Here is a 21224-nt window from a genome sequence, read left to right on the forward strand (position 1 = left end):
TTGTGACAAGGAGTATGACTCCTTTTTTTTTTCTTTGCTATTTTACTGTTGATGGCCTTTAATCCTCACTCTTTCCTTCTTCATTTCTGCCCAACATCTGAGTAGGCTGATGAGAAAATCAAGGTGCTTTCTCCTTTGTCACCAGAGGTAGATTCAAACTATACAAGTCCCATCCATCATCTGAGAGTCCTCACCCTGGGTGTATCTCCTAACCACAATGAGAGACCCAAGGCAGTCTCCCTTTTTTGCTTTAACCAGTTTCAGACCATCTTGAGATATTTGACTCATTCTCCCCAGAAAGCTTTAATTGTATAAGTAATAAATCTTTTCATATCCTCTTAATATGTGTATCTGTGTATATATGTATGTATGTGTGTGTGTGTGTGTGATTAGTCTCAACACAGAAACTGAGTTTTCAGTGAAGCTCCATCCTGTGTCCCTGTAGTATACCCAAAACCCTAAAAAGATATTTTCTCTGAGTATGAAGTTTCTAGTTTTATAAGTATTTTCTTTCTCTATAATGAAGAAGTCTACTGTCTTTTGGCTTCCAGTGTTGCTACTGAGGTGTTAAATGTTTATCTAATTATTGCTCCATTGATTATAATTTAATTTGTCTATTTTTAGTGGTTCCTTTTCATATCTTTGCCAATTATCTTTGGTGGTCTATAGTTTTGCTATGATGTTGCCCAGGCAACTTTAGTTCAGTCATCTGAGAGTGAAGGTTAGCTGGATGGATTTACTTCTGTCTTATTCTTATCTGAGGGTGTGAGCCTTGGGGAATCCAGTTTAATTTGGAGAAGTTTGCTTGTTTGGAAAATGCCCTTAGGGCAAAAGAAATTTTAGTGTTCTGCTTTGCTCTTTGGGCTCTGCTTCCTCTGATATTTTGAAGTAAATTTTTTACTACCTTATCAGATCTTTGATAGTCTTAAGAAGTTACTTCAAAAAATGTCCAACATCATTTGTGATTATTTTCAATGGGAGGATGGATCCAAATAGTCTAGCCTGCCATATTTTCAGAAAGTAAAGTTGTAAGCTTGATTTTTTAAGAGATTCTTACTTTAAACTATGAATTCAGAGTGTGAATAACAAACCCCGTTCTTTAACTTTGGGTGAAATTTTGAACCAAAGACTGAAGATATATGATCAGAGCCTCTCATTTTAAGATCCTAACTCCAACTTGATGGGACTCATTAGTGCTCACAAGGTGGGGTTTTAAAAATGAGTTAGTGGAGGCACAGATAAGTAAGTTGCTCAGACAACATTTTTTTTTTTAAGTGGTAGAGCTATGACTCAACCCTCAGATCTGTTTGAACCACCACCTGTGTTTTATTCAAACATATACTTCTTCTGACCAGGTTTACAATTATTCCTACAGCCCTCTAGTTTGGTGTTTGGTGCCTACATGGGCTGTTTTATACACAGCCCATGTTGGCATGGACAGGTGTTCCTGAGGTTTGCCCGACTCTCTACCTCTGGCCCCAGAAATTTGAGTAGTAACCATGAGGAAGAGTTATTTATGTTCCAAAGATGTTGTAGAGAGTCTAGCTCTGCATTGTACCAGATTTACTGACCCTCTCTATAATTATTAAAATCCAGAGATAGAATAAAACCAAGTTTTATTAAGGTTATTTCTTAGTAAAAATGTGCTCATATTTATCACAGAATATCAGAATATTTAAATCAGGAAAACCAAGAAATTGGAGGATAGCCATAGTCATATCCAGTCAAAGACAATTTCTTGGAAATCCTTCCAAACTCTCTATGCATATTAACATATACTCTATAGTTACATTTATATTCTAGAAGGGAATCTTGCCATACATGCTGTTTTGTAGCTAGGTTTTGGGTACATGGTATCATGTGCCTTAATGATGATTACATGTTGAGTAGGGAACAGTATAGATTGAGATCAAAGCTGGAAAGCAATAGGAATTCAGGCCAGAAAGCTTGTCTAAGATATCACAAGCTTCACACTGGAAAGCAAAAAGAGTATAATATGACTTCCTAACTACTTTCTGATATTATGCAGCAAATCTTTACTGACCTATGGAACATCATTGTAAAGAGAGAACACTTGCTATCTCTAAAGCAGAGATAGTTATGGTAGCCAACATAGAAATTACCGTAGTATGTTTTGAAGGCTATTGTGATATTTTGTTCCTGTTGATATTTTTTTTCTGAGTATAGTAATTATTTCAAAGCATACAGCATTGAACATGATAACCATAATGCTTAAATATAAAGATATTTGCATCTAGGGGACTTTCTACTAATATCACTTAAATACCCTGAAAAATTTATTTTTACTTCTACTAACATTTGAAAACCAGAAAAGAGCAAAGTTAGCCATCCAAGGCTAGAAGTGATTTTGGAGGGCAAAGGGCTGATTGGTGCAAAGAAGTTAGTATGTTTCTAATCTAGGGATTATAAAACAACTGTGGAAACCTTAGAATGGAAATTATCCAACAGTGAGGCAAGTCAAACTATAATATTCTGTTTTATATTAGTGAACTGGCCTGTGGTGTTCCAAGTCCTTGTTCATGTACAACTTTTTCTAGTCCTATATACTCAATTGATAACAAGTCATTTAACATATCTAAGACTTTTTCATTCCCTGAAATTAATATTTAGGTGGTTTTATATTATTTGTTTTTATTGAAACTGTGGCAGAAGGCACCCTCACACATAACTTGGTGCATTTGGCCAAATGTTCTAGTAGTATACATTCTTACTAGGAAAAAATTTTATATTAAAGGATATGCAAATTCCAAAGGAGAATTGGGCGGGGGGGGGCGGGCAGAGGGAGAAGGAGCTGAGGACAGAGAGAAGAGAAGGATGCTTCAAAGGCAAGGAGGAGAGATGGGGACAAGGGTAAGAGGGAGCTGAAAGGCTCAGTATCCAGGGAGGGCAAGGCCCGGGTCGGGTAGGGTGGCCAGGGGTGCAGGGGAAGAAACTGTGGGAACAAACCTATATTGTGCACTCTGAGGGCAGTGAGGACGGTGAGGAGGAGGCGACCTTATCCTTCAAGACCCATTCTCAACTCTCCATTAGAGTAACTTATTAATAACCCCTTACTCCCACAATCCTCCCCTCCCCCAGTAAACAAGCATCTCCAAACAGCAGGGCTGCTGCAAAGGGCAGGGGGGGTGAACGGGGATCGGGGGTGGGATTGGGGGAGGGGTGAGCACCAAAGCCTCAGGATTCACCCCCAACCCCCCAGGCCTGCCACATTAGCCTCCAAAAGTAGTACCAATTTACATTCTCACCAAGAATGTATGACATATCTTACTTTCTGATGTTTAATGTTAACATTATATTTTTCAGCTTTATTGAACTATAATTGACACATAATCTTCATAGTTTTTAATCAGATGGGATAAAATATAAAGTGTCACATTATTTTTAATCTGTTTTAGTCATTACTAATGGGTTGCAGCATATTTTTCATGTTTATGGTTAATTTATATTCTTTTTTTGTTTGTTTCTTTTGACCATTTTTCTATTGTATTTTTTGTTCCTTTTTGATTTGTTAAGTGTCCTTCAGCAGTGTGCATAATATACATGTTTTGTTTATTTAGGAGCATGCGTCAATAAGCCTAGAATTTTCTTTCTTCTTTCTCATTTATTTTTTTCCCTCTTCTGCCTTTCTCAACCGTGGACTAGAAAACCTTTAATCTCTTTGTAAACTGTGATGCAGTTTTTATAACTTTAGAAAGCTGGTGCAAACAGTGAAGTCATTGGTCCTAATTTGCCTGAAACAGTTCTGTTTTCTCATATTGTCCCAGCTTAATTATTAATAACACTGTCTTTCACTCTCCAAAGTGTCCCAGTTTGGGGCTATAAATTATATGGTCCCCCTGGAATGAGCTCGATGATAAAATAGGCTAAGCCTGGGGCATTTGGGGGTACAGATCTTTCACAGCATTTTTCATTTCTCATGTGGTTATCATATATTCAAATTTTTTGTTTCATTCATTTTTGAGCTAATTTAGAAATTTATATATTTTCCTAGAAAAGCATCTATTTCACTTAGGTTTTGAAATTTATCAGTATTCAATTGCAGAAACACTGCAGGTACTTGAAAGTACCCTGAATCACCCATGTCAAGGATCAAGCAGAAAAGGAATTTTTTGTGGGTGAAGTTTAGGAAAGAACCTAATAGGTGGATCAGGCCTGTGGCTCAACCTGTAGAAAATTCAGTTAGCCTCAGGCCTGAAGGCAACCGATTGGATCTGGCCATTCAGATCAGATCAGTCACTCAGTCGTGTCCGACTCTTTGCGACCCCATGAATCACAGCACGCCAGGCCTCCCTGTCCATCACCACCTCCCGGAGTTCACCCAGACTCATGTCCATCGAGTCAGTGATGCCATCCAGCCATCTCATCCTCTGTCGTCCCCTTCTCCTCTTGCCCCCAATCCCTCCCAGCATCAGAGTCTTTTCCAATGAGTCAACTCTTCGCATGAGGTGGCCAAAGTACTGGAGTTTCAGCTTTAGTATCATTCCTTCCAAAGAAATCCCGGGGCTGATCTCCTTCAGAATGGACTGGTTGGATCTCCTTGCAGTCCAAGGGACTCTCAAGAGTCTTCTCCAACACCACAGTTCAAAAGCATCAATTCTTCAGCACTCAGCCTTCTTCACAGTCCAACTCTCACATCCATACATGACCACAGGAAAAACCATAGCCTTGACTAGACGAACCTTTGTTGGCAAAGTAATGTCTCTGCTTTTGAATATGCTATCTAGGTTGGTCATAACTTTCCTTCCAAGGAGTAAGTGTCTTTTAATTTCATGGCTGCAGTCACCATCTGTAGTGATTTTGGAGCCCAGAAAAATAAAGTCTGACGCTGTTTCCACTGTTTCCCCAGCTATTTCCCAAGAAATGATGGGACCGGATGCCATGATCTTCATTTTCTGAATGTTGAGCTTTAAGCCAACTTTTTCACTCTCCACTTTCACTTTCATCAAGAGGCTTTTGAGTTCCTCTTCACTTTCTGCCATAAGGGTGGTGTCATCTGCATATCTGAGGTTATTGATATTTCTCCCAGCAATCTTGATTTCAGCTTCTGGCCATTAGGAGATTATTATTTTCAGTATGATGAGAAGGATGGAAGCTGGATAGCAAAACAAGTTTGAGTTGAGGATTTGGAGGGAAACAATGTGGATGATCTTTAAAAAAATGTGAAGATAAAAAGAGAAAAGGAATGGCACACAGTTCAGCAGAGGGGTAAAACCAAGAAAGGGCTTTTGTTTTAGGGAAATTTCAGCCTGCTGTGGGCAGAGAGTTAGATGAAGAGATAAAATAGAGAGATGAGACTTGGGACTCCAAGCATTCTGTTAACAAAGTTATGAAGCATTCCCACAACTTTAACCTGGACCCATGTTCATGGAAACACTGGGATTACTGGGAAGGAGCACATTTCATATTGAGTTTTGAAACAGTCTTCAGCAGGGAGAAAAATGTAACTTCACCTTAATGGAATGTGAATTTAAAGCACAGTCCTGTATGTAATTGACTAAAATGAATGGCGTTAAAAAAATTTTTGTGTTTATCATCACAGCCAGAGCAACAGGTAAAATCATTTTGTGCATCAGAGTCTGGTTCATTTGTTAAATCAGTGGTCATCTTTAGTTACTGGTGATAAAATCTCTCCACATGAATTCTTCCAGAATTGAGTACATTACCTTTAAGAATATCTCCAGAAAAGGATTCATTTGTATTTGTAATCTTGAAGGACTTGTCTCATTTACAGTTTTATTTTAACTAATAGCCATTTCCAAAAAAAAAAAAAAAAATCCATGACAAACTAAATCTCCTGATGATTTCCTCACTCATTAATGAAGACTTTTAGTATGTACTACTGTGCAAATGTCTTTGAACTGTTTTGCTTAAAATAATGTTTTTAGTTCTTTCGAAAAGGTGCTGGCCGAGCCTTTAGGTATCAAAATCTCTATGCTTAGCGCTCCTTTTACATGACCCTAAAAGTTAAACTGCTACACTGGGGGATTTTTCTTTAAATTTAATTTAACTGAAAATCTCTTCAAATTGTATTGTTGGCTTTGGTGCAGGGCATGAAATAATTTTCCATCGCACCCCACCATTCCTCGAAGGTCAGACTTTGAATTGGGCTGTTACTGTCTTGCTGCAGAATTTCCAAGCTACGTTAATTTTGGGTCTGCTGTTGATGGATGGAGCAGTTTGAATTCTGACATGCAGCAGGCCGACTTGAATGACCTGCGGAGGCAGATGTCAGCCTGTTATTTCATGCCCGTTTGTTAGGAAGGAAAGCAGCGTCTGTTCAGGCTGTTCTGTTCTGGGTTGCCTAAGTGAAAGTATGCAAGAGTGCACTATACTTAATATAGGTATGGGGGCAGAAAGTATGTGGTATTTATATAATATGTTGACACATAAAGGAACATATGAATAGTGGGTGTATTATGCTTTTATAAGTCATTTTCTATTTTGGTGTATATAAATATTTTGTGTGGATGTAAATGGAAGTGTGTATGTTAAACACATATACTGCAAAATTGCTCTCCATATAGAGGAGTGTATCCACTGATCGTGTACTCAAGCACCTTTCTATGGCCACATGTCTTCTTTTCATTGAGATCAGTGAGTGTATCAATGTGTCATAGATAAAAAGATGGCATGTATGGAGCCTGAATTGTAGGGAGAGCAACAGTATAGAGTTAGGAGTGTGAACTGGGAGGAAGAAGTGGGAAACCAGAAAAGGTACAAAGAAAAGGTTCTATCTATATTCTTGCAAAATATTAGAGCAGAACTGAAGGCTAAGGACCAAGCAGGGGGTGGATATAGTCTGATGAGCCATCTGATAATGTATAAGAGATTGGAGTTTCTTCAGACATCAGAGCTTCCTGCAGAAGTGACTTGAAATTATCCAGAGTTCATGAATTGCCATGACCTGTCCATCTTCCTTCCTTAAGCAGCTGCTTTGATAAGGAGGAACAAATTAGATGGGTAGGTTCTCAGAAACTGCCAGAAATCTGTATTGTCTGGGGAAGACTTCAAGGAGGATGTGGGCTAGTTCTCTTCATCCCAGCCCAGAACTAGTTTTACCTGCTTCATTTGTATCTGGAGACTTTGCAGAGAGACTAGTTATCAGACTGATGCAGTTTGTTTATTAATTTTTATTTTTGTAGAATAATACATACATATAGTTTAAAAAAGTCAAATAATACCGAAAGTTTGAAATTCCAATAGCAATTCCCTAATCTACCTCCTACCCCTAATCTTTGTCCCTAAATGGAGCTACTTTCTATTCATTATCTATCTCTTCTGCTGCTGCTGCTAAGTTACTTCAGTCGTGTCTGACTCTGCGACCCCATAGACGGCAGCCCACCAGGCTCCCCTGTCCCTGGGATTCTCCAGGCAAGAACATTGGAGTGGGTTGCCATTTCCTTCTCCAATGCATGAAAGGGTAAAGTGAAAGTGAAGTCGCTCAGTCGTGTCCCACCCTCAGCGACCCCATGGACTGCAGCCTACCAGGCTCCTCCGTCCATGGGACTCTCCAGGCAGGAGTACTGGAGTGCGGTGCCATTGCCTTCTCCGATCTATCTCTTCTAATATGCTTCTAAATAATGTTAGTATTCCTTAATTTATCCATTTTAGTCCTAATGTATGAGCTTCTGTTTTAGCTGATATGGATTCAGCTTTCATATACATCAACCCATTTCCCCTCTGCCATGCTTCCTAAATCAGTATTCAAGTTTATATCTTTATGATGAATACAATATGTTATATAATTATTGACTTGCTTTCACGATATTTTTTTTTCACTTGCTTAATTTTCTCAGTGATCCTTTCCATCCTTTCCGATCAATCACCATGTCCATCGCATTTTTCAGGAGTCCAGTATTGGCAGTTTTTCCTAGGCCTGCTTGGAGACATTTTCTTTTGTTCTCAATCTTTTGTTGTCACATTGAGGTTAACCATTTCCTTCTTTCTTGTTTTTGGTCACTTTTCCTCAATTTTATACCTCCTTTCTCAGGTTATTCCTTCATTTTGTTAGGGCAGCTTTCTGGTAGCTTTCTCAGACAATATGTACCGAGAGGTAGATACTTTCAAAACCTAAATATTTATTCTATCCTTGAACTTAATTGATTCTTTGGGTATAAAATTCTGGCTTAAAAATATTAGATTTTTTTAAGGCACTGCTCTGTAGTTGTCTAGGTTAGAGTGCTAGTGCTGAGAAGATGGATGTCATTGTGGTTCTTATTGCTTTGTGTGACCTGTTTTTCCCCTTCTGGAAACATCTAGAATCTTCTCTATGTTTGCAATATTTTGTAATTTCACGATTTGCCTTTATGTGGATCTACTTGCATTTACTGAGCAGGACTTCCCAGGCAGTGCTGGTAGTAAAGAACCAGCCTGCCAATGCAGGATATGTAAGAGATGTGGGTTCTATCGCTGAATCAGGAGTATCACCCGGAGGAGGGCATGACAACCCATTCCAGAATTCTTGCCTGGAGAATCCCATGGACAGAGGAACTTGGCGGGCTACAGTCAGTAGGGTCGCAAAGAGTTGGACATGACTGAGCATGCACACAGGAGCAGGGCACCTGGTTGAAACCTTTTAATTTGAAAGTTTTGTGCTTTTAGTTCTGAGGCTTTTTTTGGAAATATTTCTTTGATAATGTTTTACCTTTTTTCTCTTTTAGAAACTTCTGTTAACCAGAAGGTAGACCCTCCTGGATGTATTATTTAATATTCTTACCTTTATTCTTCTGTTGTCTTTTCATTATACTTTCAGTGAAATTTCTTCAGTTTTACCTTTTGGCCATTCAATTGGATTTTTAAAAAAATTTTGTTTTTTTAAATTGTTCATATTTGTAAAAATTCTGATTTTTGTTTCATATGTACACTAACTTCTTTTATTTTTCTGAAGATATTATTTCTTTTTGAACCTTTCCTTTGACTCTTTACATTGTTTCTCTTTCCTCAAAGTTCCCTTTTAGCAGTTCACTTCAGTCTCTGTCATTCCATTTCCCCAAGAGTGCTGTGTTCTTTGACTTCCTCAGTTCAAGAGTGAGGCACTAAAAATTGATTGGCTGTAGGGTAGGAGCAGGGAATGAACATTTTTATTGGGGACCCCCCCCAAGTGATAGATTTCTTTTTTGAGTACTCTTCAGTTTCGCTAGAAACTCTCATTTCTTGCCTGGAGGATATAATCCTGGCTGGAAGATATTTGGAAGCCTGGCAGGAGATATGGGCTTGGGCAACACTGTTCATCTTGCAAACTTTTGCTCAGTGCTCCTGTTTCATTCCCAAATCTAGAGACACTTCAGCTTAAATGCTCCCTGAAATAAACCTTCCATCTTCTCCAGAAATGAAGCAGGAGTTATCACGTGGCTCTGCAGAATGAAAGAGAGAAGAGAAAGCTCAAAATACTCCTTTTACAAACTTTCAACCAATCCTTTTATTTTTAGCCTTTTTAGGATTCTGCAAGGGGAGTCAGCTTTCTGCTCATCCCTCTAGAGAAACTTATTTCAGCTTCATCTGCTCTGCTAAGGCAATTATTATTCTTCCCATGACTTGCTTTCTTCCAAAGATTTGTTGACATTTCTCATCTACTATCATTTTCTTTCCCATTTTCCTTGTCAGTTTATGACTTCTTATTCTTTGATTATTATTATTCCATTTTTTATTCTCATTATTTTGGTAGGATTGGGGGAGGAAGCTGAGATAAACACATGTTCAGTCTATCAGGTTTAACTGGAAGTTTATGAGGCTTTGCCTTTAGAACAGCTCTCAATGCCACTGGATTTGTACCAGGAAACTCCTGCTTTAAGAGAAGAGAAAAATCCCCGTTTTTTTCATTCTGACCTTGCCACTGACTCTAAACAAAAGCCAGGAATGTGGTATGTTTCTCTTTTAATATTAACCTTTATGAAAGGATATGATTAAACCACTCTGCTTTCAAGAGCATGCCAATAAAGAACTCTTCAATGACTTTTGAGTCTCATGGGGCTACTATAAACCCATGGTTTAGAGATTTTTGCTTTGGACTTTTCTATTTGTGGGCAAATGGGTTTATCTTCTCCAAAACATTTTAGTTGCTTTTCCTGGATAAACAATGAAAAAAAAAATCAAGAAAAGAATACTTTAGTGTAATATATCTGAGCAGGGGAGCTAGTATTGGCAGATTCAACCAGGTCTCTGGAGGAAATGCTACTGTAAACTTGATTAGGGTACTGACAGAGGTTCTAAGATGTTCTGCACTAGGATCTTGCATATGAAAGAGGAGGAGTAGGAGGATTAAAAGAAATAGAAGAATGTTTCCCCTACACTTACTTGCAAAGGACCATTACTTGGTATTTTTTCTGCATGGCTTCTATTGGACTGACCACAAGAGCACTTTCTTGAGTGCCAGAAATCTAGCAGTGCTGATATACAACTCTTTCTTCTTTTTTCGTTTTACTTTCCTCTTCTTTTTTCAGCAGGACCCAGTGAAGTCTCTGTAGCTTTCATCAAAGTTAAAGCCCATACCCCAAGACCTACTTTTAGATGCCTTCATTTCAGACAGATGTTTTGGAATATAAAGAGTCCATATTAAGAGAAATAAATCAGATTCCTACTTCTTTCATTCATTCAACAAATTTTTATTGAATACCTGTTATGTATCTGGCACTGTGTTTTGTGATAGAAATGCAAAAATGAGTGCTCCCTACTCCCAGAGACACACAGGTTACTGAGAGACACAAGCATTTAGCAGACAAAACACAACACAGAAGGTACTATCAAAGAGGTATAGTAATTTATTTAACAGATGTCTATTAAAGGCATATCATGTTTAAGGTATACTAAATACTAATATCGACAGAGAAGGCAATGGCACCCCACTCCAGTACTCCTGCCTGGAGAGTCCCATGGACGGAGGAGCCTGGTAGTCTGCAGTCCATGGGGTCGCTGAGGGTCGGACACAACTGAGCGACTTTACTTTCACTTTTCCCTTTCATGCATCGGAGAAGGAAATGGCAACCCACTCCAGTGTTCTTGCCTGGAGAATCCCAGGGACGGGGGAGCCTGGTGGGCTGCCGTCTATGGGGCCACACAGAGTCAGACACGACTGAAGCGACTTAGCAGCAGCAGCAGCAACAGATATTAATATCAGAGAAGGCAATGGCACCCCACTCCAGTACTCTTGCTTGGAAAATCCCATGGATGGAGGAGCCTGGTAGGCTGCAGTCCATGGGGTCGCTAAGGGTCAGACACGACCGAGTGACTTCACTTTCACTTTTCACTTTCACGCATTGGAGAAGGAAATGGCAACCACTCCAGTGTTCTTGCCTGGAGAATCCCAGGGACAGGGAAGCCTGGTGGGCTACCATCTATGGGGTCACACAGAGTCGGACACGACTGAAGCGGCTTAGCAGTAGCAGCAGATACTAATATGCAAAATGGAACCCTTGAAAGAACTCACATCCATGTGAAGTCATTTGAAGGACCTAGGGGACAGAGTACAAATGAAAGCCCTCATTCTATATATCTAGATATTGAAAAGTCACAAGTAAAAATCAGCCTAGTAAATAGGATATTTGTAATTTTTAATGCCTAACTGATCTGATTCCATTCCTGCCTCTCTTTTATAATTTAAATAACCATTATTCACATTTTCTACTTACCATTCTTCCTTCTTGATAATCCATTTTATGCAAAACAATTTGGATTAACAATTCTTGATAATCCAAAATTGGAACTTCTAATAAATAAATATCAGGTTAAATCAATTACCTGCCTAGAATCAAATCCAATCACCTTATTAATTTCCAATTTGAGACAAATCAAACTGTCATTGAGCATCCTAATACATATATCTTTACTTCACATTCATGATTATTTCCATAGAATAAAATTCTCCAAGAGTGTGATCATTTTATGACTCTTGAAAGCTACGGCTACACTGCCCTAAGGCTATAGTGTATAAGTTTACACTTACACTAATAGTGTATGAGAAGGTTGTTTTGCCTGTACTATACCTGGTGGTGGAAATTCTAAGTTCTTTATTTTTTTGATGATTTTTATTTATTTATTTTTAAATATAAATTTATTTATTTTAATTGGAGGTTAATTACTTTACAATATTGTATTGGTTTTGCCATACATCAACATGAATCTGCCACAGGTATACACGTGTTCCCCATCCCAAACCCCCCTCCCTCCTCCCTCCCCGTACCATCCCTCTGGGTCATCCCAGTGCACCAGCCCCAAGCAACCAGCATCATGCATTGAGCTTGGACTGGCGATTCATAAATATTTTTCAATTTGACTGATAAAAGTGATATATAATGGTTTTATTTTTGAATCTCCATTTACCAAAGAAGCTGAAAATCCTTTCATAGGTTTTCTGAGTCTTTCATTAACAGTCTTTCACCATTTTGCCTAAGCCATTTCTTGTCATGTACTCTATTAGAGGGTTCATCATTCTGTACTAAGTTAAGCACACTTAATATATTGCAGATTTTTGTCTTCATGCAGTATGCATAAGTTGCTTTTCAATTTGTTCATATAGTATCTTTTTGTGTATAAATTTTACATGTTTGTTAGACTAATCTACTAATCTCTGGCTTGATAGAATCATCTCTTTGTTCTTCCAAATCAAGATATAATTTAAACATCAAAAATTATATAATAGATACCCATGCACGCACCACTCAGCTTTAATACACACACACACACATATACAATTTCTTCAGCCTATCTTTCTTGCTTCAGCATATCTTTATAAAGACAAAAGAAAGGGCTTTAATTTCATTTTCCCCTCAAATCACATCTGATCTCATTTGTTTTACTGGCTACTTTTCCTATTGATTTGAAATGTTACATTGAAGTATAGAAGTTTTAAAAATATATTTGAGTGTATTTTTTCACGTATTACTTTGTTCCATTGATCTACCTATATCAAATCAGAACCTTACTGTTTTAATTACTGTAGCTCTCTGCATTTTAATAGCTATCTATTTTTTCCTGATATTTAAAGCTAATTCCCTGTTTTTATTTTTTCAGATGTGCTTTGGAATCATTCTATTAAATTCTACCCGACCCCAAAGACCTTTAGTAGTTTTTAGTGTAATTATGTCCCATTCATCAATTAATACCAGCTGAACTTAGTAGCTTTATGGTTGTGTACCTTTCCATCTAGCTACAAAGATGATTTTGTCTTTGCCTATTTTTTGTTTTATGTCCCATTTATGTAGAAATATTGCAGTTTCCACTATATGGATAATGTGCAATTCTTATTAAATATATTTCTAATACTTTTATCCTCTAATTCCCATAATGATTGGCACATTACAATTGTTTTTTTTTTTCCCAACTGGTCATTGCTGACATATACAGAAACTATTGTTATTGTTTTTAATTAGCTGAATTTTATAATTTGCCACCTTGTAGAAGGGTTTAGTTTTCAAAGATTATTGGTTACTACTCTTATATTTGTCAGGTGCCAATTATATCATTAGAAAACAGTTATACTTTTGCCTTCTCCTTTCCAGTATGCATACTTAAATAGTTACTATTCTTACCATATTGCTTTGGCTGGAACTTCCAAAATGAGATAGAAAGATAGTATTAATAATGATGAAACCAAGCAACCTTGTCTTATTTTCGTTTTCAGGATTCACTATGAAGTTTGATGTTTTCTGTTAGTTTCCAAATAGATATATATAGTCTCTTAAAGTTTATTATAATAAATTTAGTTCCAAAGATAATGATTTTGAGGGGTCTGGAAATAGCTAATATGAAATATTAAGTTAATTAAAGAGATCTAGTCAGGGCTCTTATTCTTATTAATATATATGAGAAATGAAATTTTGAGAGTAGATGTGAAATTATGGACACAGATAAGCTCATTCATGGAAAATGTATAAAAATGATAAAGATAAAAAGGATAAGGAGTAAAAATAAACTACTTAATTTAATTGTTCTTTGGTCACTTGTGACTATAAGAGGAAACTAATAACCCTATTGAGAACAGAGTACCATACATTTGGTTAAAGCCAAATTACAGTAAGATCTAAAGAATACATATGTCCAAGATTAGGAGCGGCAGCCATGAAGAGGTATCCCACATCCAAGGTTAGGAGTGGCAGCCATGGGGAGATACCCCACATCCAAGATAAGGAGCAGTGGCTGCACTTTGCTGGAACAGCCGTGAAGAGATACCCCACATCCAAGGTAAGAGAACCAAAGTAAGACAGTAGGTGCTGAGAAAGGGCTTCAGAGGGCTGACAGACTGAAACCACAATCACAGAAAACTAGCCAATATGACCACATGGACCACAGCCTTGTCTAATTCAATGAAACTAAGCCATGCTATGTAGGGCTACTGAAGACAGATGGGTCATGGTGGAGAGTGCTGACAAAATGTAGTCCACTGGAGAAGGGAATGGCAAACCACTTCAGTATTCTTGCCTTGAGAACCCCATGAAGAGTATGAAAAGGCAAAAAGATAGGACACTTAAAGATGAACTCCCCAGGTTGGTAGGTGTCCAATATGCAACTGGAGATCAGTGGAGAAAAACTCCAGAAAGAATGAAGGGATGGAGCCAAAGCAACACCCAGTTATGGAAGTGAGTGGTGATAGAAGCAAGATCCGATGCTGTAAAGAGCAATATTGCATAGGAACCTGGAATGTTAGGTCCATGAATCAAGGCAAATTGGAAGTGGTCAAACAGGAGATGGCAAGAGTGAACGTCGACATTCTAGGAATCAGTGAACTAAAATGGACTGGAATGGGTGAATTTAGCTCAGATGACCATTATATCTACTACTGTGGGCAGGAATCCCTTAGAAGAAATGGAGTAGCCATCATAGTCAACAAACAAGTCCAAAATGCAGTACTTGGATGCAATCTCAAAAACGACAGAATGATCTCTGTTCATTTCCAAGGCAAACCATTCAAAATCACGGCAATCCAATCTACACCCTGACCAGTAATGCTGAAGAAGCTGAAGTTGAATGGTTCTGTGAAGACCTACAAAACTGTTTAGAACTAACATCCAAAAAAGATGTCCTTTTCATCATAGGGGACTGGAGTGCAAAAGTAGGAAGTCAAGAAACAACCTGGAGTAATGGGCAAATTTGGCCTTGGAGTTTAGAATGAAGCAGGGCAAAGGCTAATAGAGTTTTGCCAAGAAAATGCACTGGTCATAACAAGTACCCTCTTCCAACAACACAAGAGAAGACTCTACACAAGGACATCACCAGATGATCAACACCAAAATCAGCTTGATTATATTCTTTGCAGCCAAGATGGAGAAGCTCTATACAGTCAGCAAAAACAAGACTGGGAGCTAACTGTGGCTCAGATCATGAACTCCTTATTGCCAAATTCAGACTAAATTGAAGAAAGTGGGGAAAACCACTAGACCATTCAGGTATGACCTAAATCAAATCCCTTATGATTATACAGTGGAAGTGAGAAATAGATTTAAGGGATTAAATCAGATACAGTGCCCTGATGAACTATGGATGGAGATTCATGACATTGTACAGGAGACAGGGAGCAAGACCATCCCCAAGAAAAAGAAATGCAAAAAAGCAAAATGGCTGTCTGAGGAGGCCTTACAAATAGCTATGAAAAGAAGGGAAGTGAAAAGTAAAGGAGAAAAGGAAAGATATAGCCATTTGAATGCAGAGTTCCAAAGAATAGCAAGCAGAGATAAGAAAGCCTTCCTCAGTGATCAGCGCAAAGAAATAGAGGAAAATAATAGAATGGGAAAGACTCCTCAAGAGAGTTCTCTTCAAGAAAATTATAGATACCAAGGGAATATTTCATGCAAATATGGGCTCAATAAATGACAGAAATGGTATGGACCTAACAGAAGCAGAAGATACTGAGAAGAGGTGGCAAGAATACACGGAAGAACTGTACAAAAAAGATCTTCATGACCCAGAAATCACTATGGTGTGATCCCTCACCTAGAGCCAGACATCCTGGAATGTGAAGTCAAGTGAGCCTTACGAAGCATCACTACAAAGCTGGTGGAGGTGATGGAATTCCAGTTGAGCTATTTCAAATCCTGAAAGATGTGGTGTGAAAGTGCTGCACTCAATATGCCAGCAAATTTGGAAAACTCAGCAGTGGCCACGGGACTGGAAAAGGTCAGTTTTCATTCCAATCCCAAAGAAAGGCAATGCCAAAGAATGCTCACACTACTGCACAATTGCATGCATCTCACAAGCTAGCAATGAAAAGCTCAAAATTCTCCAAGCCAGGCTTCAGCAATACATGAACTGTGAACTTGCAGATGTTCAAGCTGGTTTTAGAAAAGGCAGAGGAACCAGAGATCAAATTGCCAACATCTGCTGGATCATCAAAAAAGCAAGAGAGTTCCAGAAAAACATCTATTTCTGCTTTATTGACTATGCCAAAGCCTTTGACTGTGTGGATCACAAGAAACTGTGGAAAATTCTAAAAGAGATGGGAATACCAGACTACCTGATCTGCCTCTTGAGAAACCTGTATTCAGGCCAGGAAGCAACAGTTAGAACTGGACATGGAACAACAGACTGGTTCCAAATAGGAAAAGGAGTATGTCAAGGCTGTATATTGTCACCCTGCTTATTTAACTTACATGCAGAGTACATTATGAGAAACCCTGGGCTAGATGAAGCACAAGCTGGAATCAAGATTGACTGAAGAAATATCAATAACCTCAGATATGCAGATGACACCACCCTTATGGCAGAAAGTGAAGAAGAACTAAAGAGCTTCTTGATGAAAGTGAAAGAGGAGAGTGAAAAAGTTGGCTTAAAGATCAACATTCAGAAAATGAAGATCATGGCATCTGGTCCCATCACTTCATGGGAAATAGATGGGGAAACAGTGGAAAGAGTGGCTGACTTTATTTTCTTGGGCTTCAAAATCACTGCAGATGGTGACTGCAGCCATGAAATTAAAAGACACTTGCTTCTTGAAAGGAAAGTCATGACCAACCTAGACAACATATTAAACAGCAGAGACATTACTTTGCCAACAAAGGTCCGTCTAGTCAAGGCTATGGTTTTTCCAGTAGTCATGTATGGATGTGAGAGTTGGACTGTAAAGAAAGCTGAGGGCTGAAGAATTGATGCTTTTGAACTATGGTATTGGAGAAGACTCTTTGAGAGTCCCTTGGACTGCAAGGAAATCCAACCAGTCTACTCTAAAGGAGATCGGTCCTGGGTGTTCATTGGAGGGACTGATGTTGAAGCTGAAACTCCAATACTTTGGCCACCTGATGCGAAGAGCTGATTCATTTGAAAAGACCCTGATGCTGGGAAAGATTGAGGGCAGGAGGAGAAGGGGATGACAGAGGATAAAATGGTTGGATGGCATCACCAACTCCATGGACATGAGTTTGGGTAAACTGTGGGAGTTGGTGATGGACAGGGAGGCCTGGCATGCTGCAGCCCATGGAGTCTCAAAGAGTCAGACATGCCTGAATGACTGAACTGAAGAATACATATCCACAAAATGGAGAAGCCAATATAAGCAACTATTTAAAGTAGTTTGATGGTAGAGAAAATAGACTGGTAACTTCAGCAGGAAAAAAAGTCGAAGGAGGAGATAAACATTGTTGACCAAAGGAAAAAAAATTGAATAAAAAGGAAAGGGGATAGTTGGTGGATGTAAGTCATGGGAGTGTTAGGATGGTCAGTGGTTAGTAGGAGACTATCCAGGTCATAGAGTGAAAGGGTCGCTTTGGAAATGAGAAAGAAGGCAGGAAATGAGTGTCTGTTCTTTTGAGATACAGGTAAAAAGCATTTCAATTTCAACCTACCATTACAAGCTCATCACAAGCCTAGGACATCAGTTCCCTGTACACCAGTGTAATAGAACACTGGGTCATACTTGTATTGGTATGTGTGTGTGAGGTGGGGGGGGGGGTGGGTACTGTGTGGGAAAAGACAACTTTCTGCGCTGAACAACTAAGAAGCATGCACCTCCCTCCACCTCTGGCAGAAAGATGAGTATTTGTTGAACAGTTCACACATTTGGTGGGTTCTACTGGCTTCTGGAAAGACGGCTTATCAGTGAATTAGGTAGTGCTTTCTGGAGTACAATATATACCTATTTCTTGGATGTCCCTTTCATTCTGTTTATAATTGTACTGCATCAAGACCTTTGCCAAAATTTCTTTTTAGTGAGGAAAATTTGACAAGATTACACAGGAATAAATCATAGTTTGCAAATTGAAATTTTCTATTCCAACTCTTCCGTCTTCACCCATTACCTCAAATTATTACTTTTATAATAATTACACTAATCTTTAATAAGATCACTAAACATACCTTAAAACCTGAAATAAAAGTTCCCAGACTTTAGAAAGGAGAAAGTGCCCTTCTCCTGTTTCTTCTTTTCTGCCTTCTTGGTCGTGCAGTGCTGCCTTCAGTGTCTCAGAAGGGCTTGTTTCTTCCAAGAAACTCACCCAGTGATATTCAAAGAGTGGGTTGCACCGGCCCTGTTCATGTTTGCTGTCCTCAAGAAATCTGTGTGCCCAACTTGCTTGTAAGATACATACATGCAAAATGTTATGAATGATCTATCTGTGTAAAAATCGTATCAGTAAAAAAAAAAAATCCAGAAAAAGATACCCATGTTTATTTTAAATATTAAGTTATTAATACTTAAATATGAGTGTTAGTGAAATTATAAGTTTTATAATTAAATATATATGTAAATATAGTGAATATCTGAGTTACCTTCTCCATGACTGTATTTTTTTCTTAGTACAAAATGACTGAAGACTGACTTCTTAAATTTCAGCCAACTCTTCATATGAATATGAGTCACTTTGAGGTAAAAACATCTCTGAGGGAAAGGAATAGAATTAGTCATTTTCAGAGAGAAGAAAATAATAGTGTTTGATTTTAGTTCACTGAGGCGGCATGATAATTTCCCAGTTTTGTGTAACATGTACATTTCTTTTTTAAACTACTGACAACATATAGTGTGTGTACGCATATACATATGTATGTACATGTACATTTACATAGATCTTTGTATCCTGGTTTGATCACGTAACATCCTATTTTGACCATTTCTATTATAAAAAATGTCAATAGTATTTTGACCACTTCATAATATCCTCTTGTAGATATGTATTATATTTATTTTACTAGTCCTCTTTTATTGTACCTTTAAAGCTATTTAAAAATATTTTACTATTAGAAATAATTCTTTGATAAACATGACTACCCTTAATCCATTGTTTTACCCTGGCTTTTTTCCAAAGGTAGATTCTTAGTAATGAAGTCATAGAGTCAAAAGCCATTTTTTAAGGCCCTTGATGCATGTTGCCAATGCTTTGAAGAAAGGCCAGGTCAATCCATGCTGCTGTGACAGCCACCAGTATTGATGTATAGAGAAATATTATGTGTCTTTTTCCCTTTGTTAAATAAACTGCTTCAGGTATAGGGGGAAAAATTATCAGGAATAATGTAAACAAACCTATGTACCCACTACCAATTAAAGAAATCAAAGTTACAAATAACTGTGACGTCCCCATCTCATTTGCCTCACTTTCTTTCAAAAGTGACTCCTAAGTGTGGTTTTTTCATTCTTGAATGCATCTCCATACTGTTACTATACTAGCCTTTGCTTCTGGTTTTACACTAGCCCTTTCTTAAACATTTACTAATGTGATATATGACAGAACAATTTTGCAATGTTGATTTAATTAGCATTTTCATGGTTACTTATCGTTCCTCTGTCTGTCCCTTTTAAAATTGGCCTTTGGTTTTTCCTTGTCAATTTCTACATCTTATATATATTAAAGAAACAACTTTTAGACATATTTGTAGAAGATATTTTATTTACATTTATTTTAAAATATCTTTGAAACATAGGAATTAAAATACAACAAAGTTACCAATCTTTTTGTTAACTTCAACCATTACTTTAATGCTCATAATATCTTTCTATGTCCAAAGTCCACCTAGCATATGATTTTCTACTAATCTCTTTTGTATAGTTTTATAAAGAGAGGAATCTGCCTGTGTGTCTAATTTTTAGGTGTTGATGGGGGCAAGAATGCCTGTGTATATTCTCCTCTTTCAATCATATGTGAATACTTTAAAGGCAAGAACCGTTTTTTAATCTTTTTCTCTAACTCCACACCCAGTGGAGTTAGAACTTTAGGAATGCAGAAATTGCTAGAACATGTTTGTTAAATAAAGAAATGACCATCATATTCATATTTTACATGCACTACCTTAGTGAAAACATTTTATGACCCTTTTGGAATCTATCCTGAAGCATTTTCTTTCTCTCCACCTCCTCTTATCTCCTTTGTACTTGTCTTAAATAACTTCAAGTATTATAAAAATGGCTTATTTGCTTCATTTGAAATAAGCCATATTTCCATTTAGAGGTAAAAATACAAAATGTAAACACACACAAAAAATTAACAGCATGCTTTTTCCAACCCAGCAGCAACTTATTGAATTATCTAACCCCAATTCTGTACATAGATTTGTGATTTATATGTAGATAGAGAGAAATGATCTCTAGCTAAATGACAAATGAAATAGATGACAGATACATAGAGATTACATGTTGTAAGTTAAACAACCAACTGGTTTGAAGCTGAAATTTCCTTGGCTTTATAGCATTCCCAGCCACCCCTGCCAGAACTCTGAAGGTCTGAATGCTACATCCTGAGTTGTTAAAGAAATTATGAATTTTTAACATATCCAGAGGATGAATTAATATCCCCAGATAACATTTAGTATTTGTGGGCCATGTTGGTTTCAGAAAACTTTTGCATTTTAAATATTCACGGAGGTTGGTGAAATTCACACCAAAAATTCACACCTGACTTAAGACCCAACTCCAGGTTTTTCTTTGGCATCCTCCACAACTCTGAATGGTTATGCCTCATTTCACCCATCTCAGAAATCATCTTCTCTGATTCCTTACCACTGCTCCATGTGGAAACTTACTCTCAAGGAAAACTCTGACACCGGGACGTGCCATCTCAGTGTTGTTAGAAAAGCCTAGTGAATTAATACTAGGATGTGAATGCAGGTTAAAACAAACAAAGGAAAACAGAAGGAGAAACTCAAGTCACCTCTCTATAGGTTTTTTTTTTTTTTTTTTGAATAGCCACCTTCTTCTCCCAAAGAAATTAGGGTTTTAAAAATATATTTAAATGGCACCAAGATTGCAATTCCTCCTGATTACAGCCAGGGAGTTAAGTTGAGCCTGTCATGCTTTT

The 21224-nt window shown here is 37.8% G+C and overlaps 1 long non-coding RNA gene across 5 annotated transcripts in view; it reads left to right on the top strand.

Annotated features, from left to right (window-relative positions):
• The window catches only part of LOC147353501 (uncharacterized), a 577435-nt gene that overhangs the window by 58393 nt on the left and 497818 nt on the right, over nucleotides 1-21224 (top strand). Inside the window, exon 4 of one of the 5 annotated variants that reach the window (XR_015145692.1) lies at nucleotides 13027-13357. The exons of 3 other annotated variants lie outside the window; for them this stretch is intronic. This is a non-coding gene — a long non-coding RNA (uncharacterized LOC147353501). Of the gene's footprint in view, nucleotides 1-6068; nucleotides 7176-13026; nucleotides 13358-21224 lie in introns of those variants that run through there. One more of the 5 variants, XR_015145689.1, reaches the window with a different exon arrangement.

Source organism: Bos grunniens, chromosome 18, assembly GCF_055505025.1.
Source record: "Bos grunniens cultivar Pamir isolate PY7600 chromosome 18, Bosgru_T2T1.0, whole genome shotgun sequence".
NCBI lineage: Eukaryota > Metazoa > Chordata > Mammalia > Artiodactyla > Bovidae > Bos > Bos grunniens.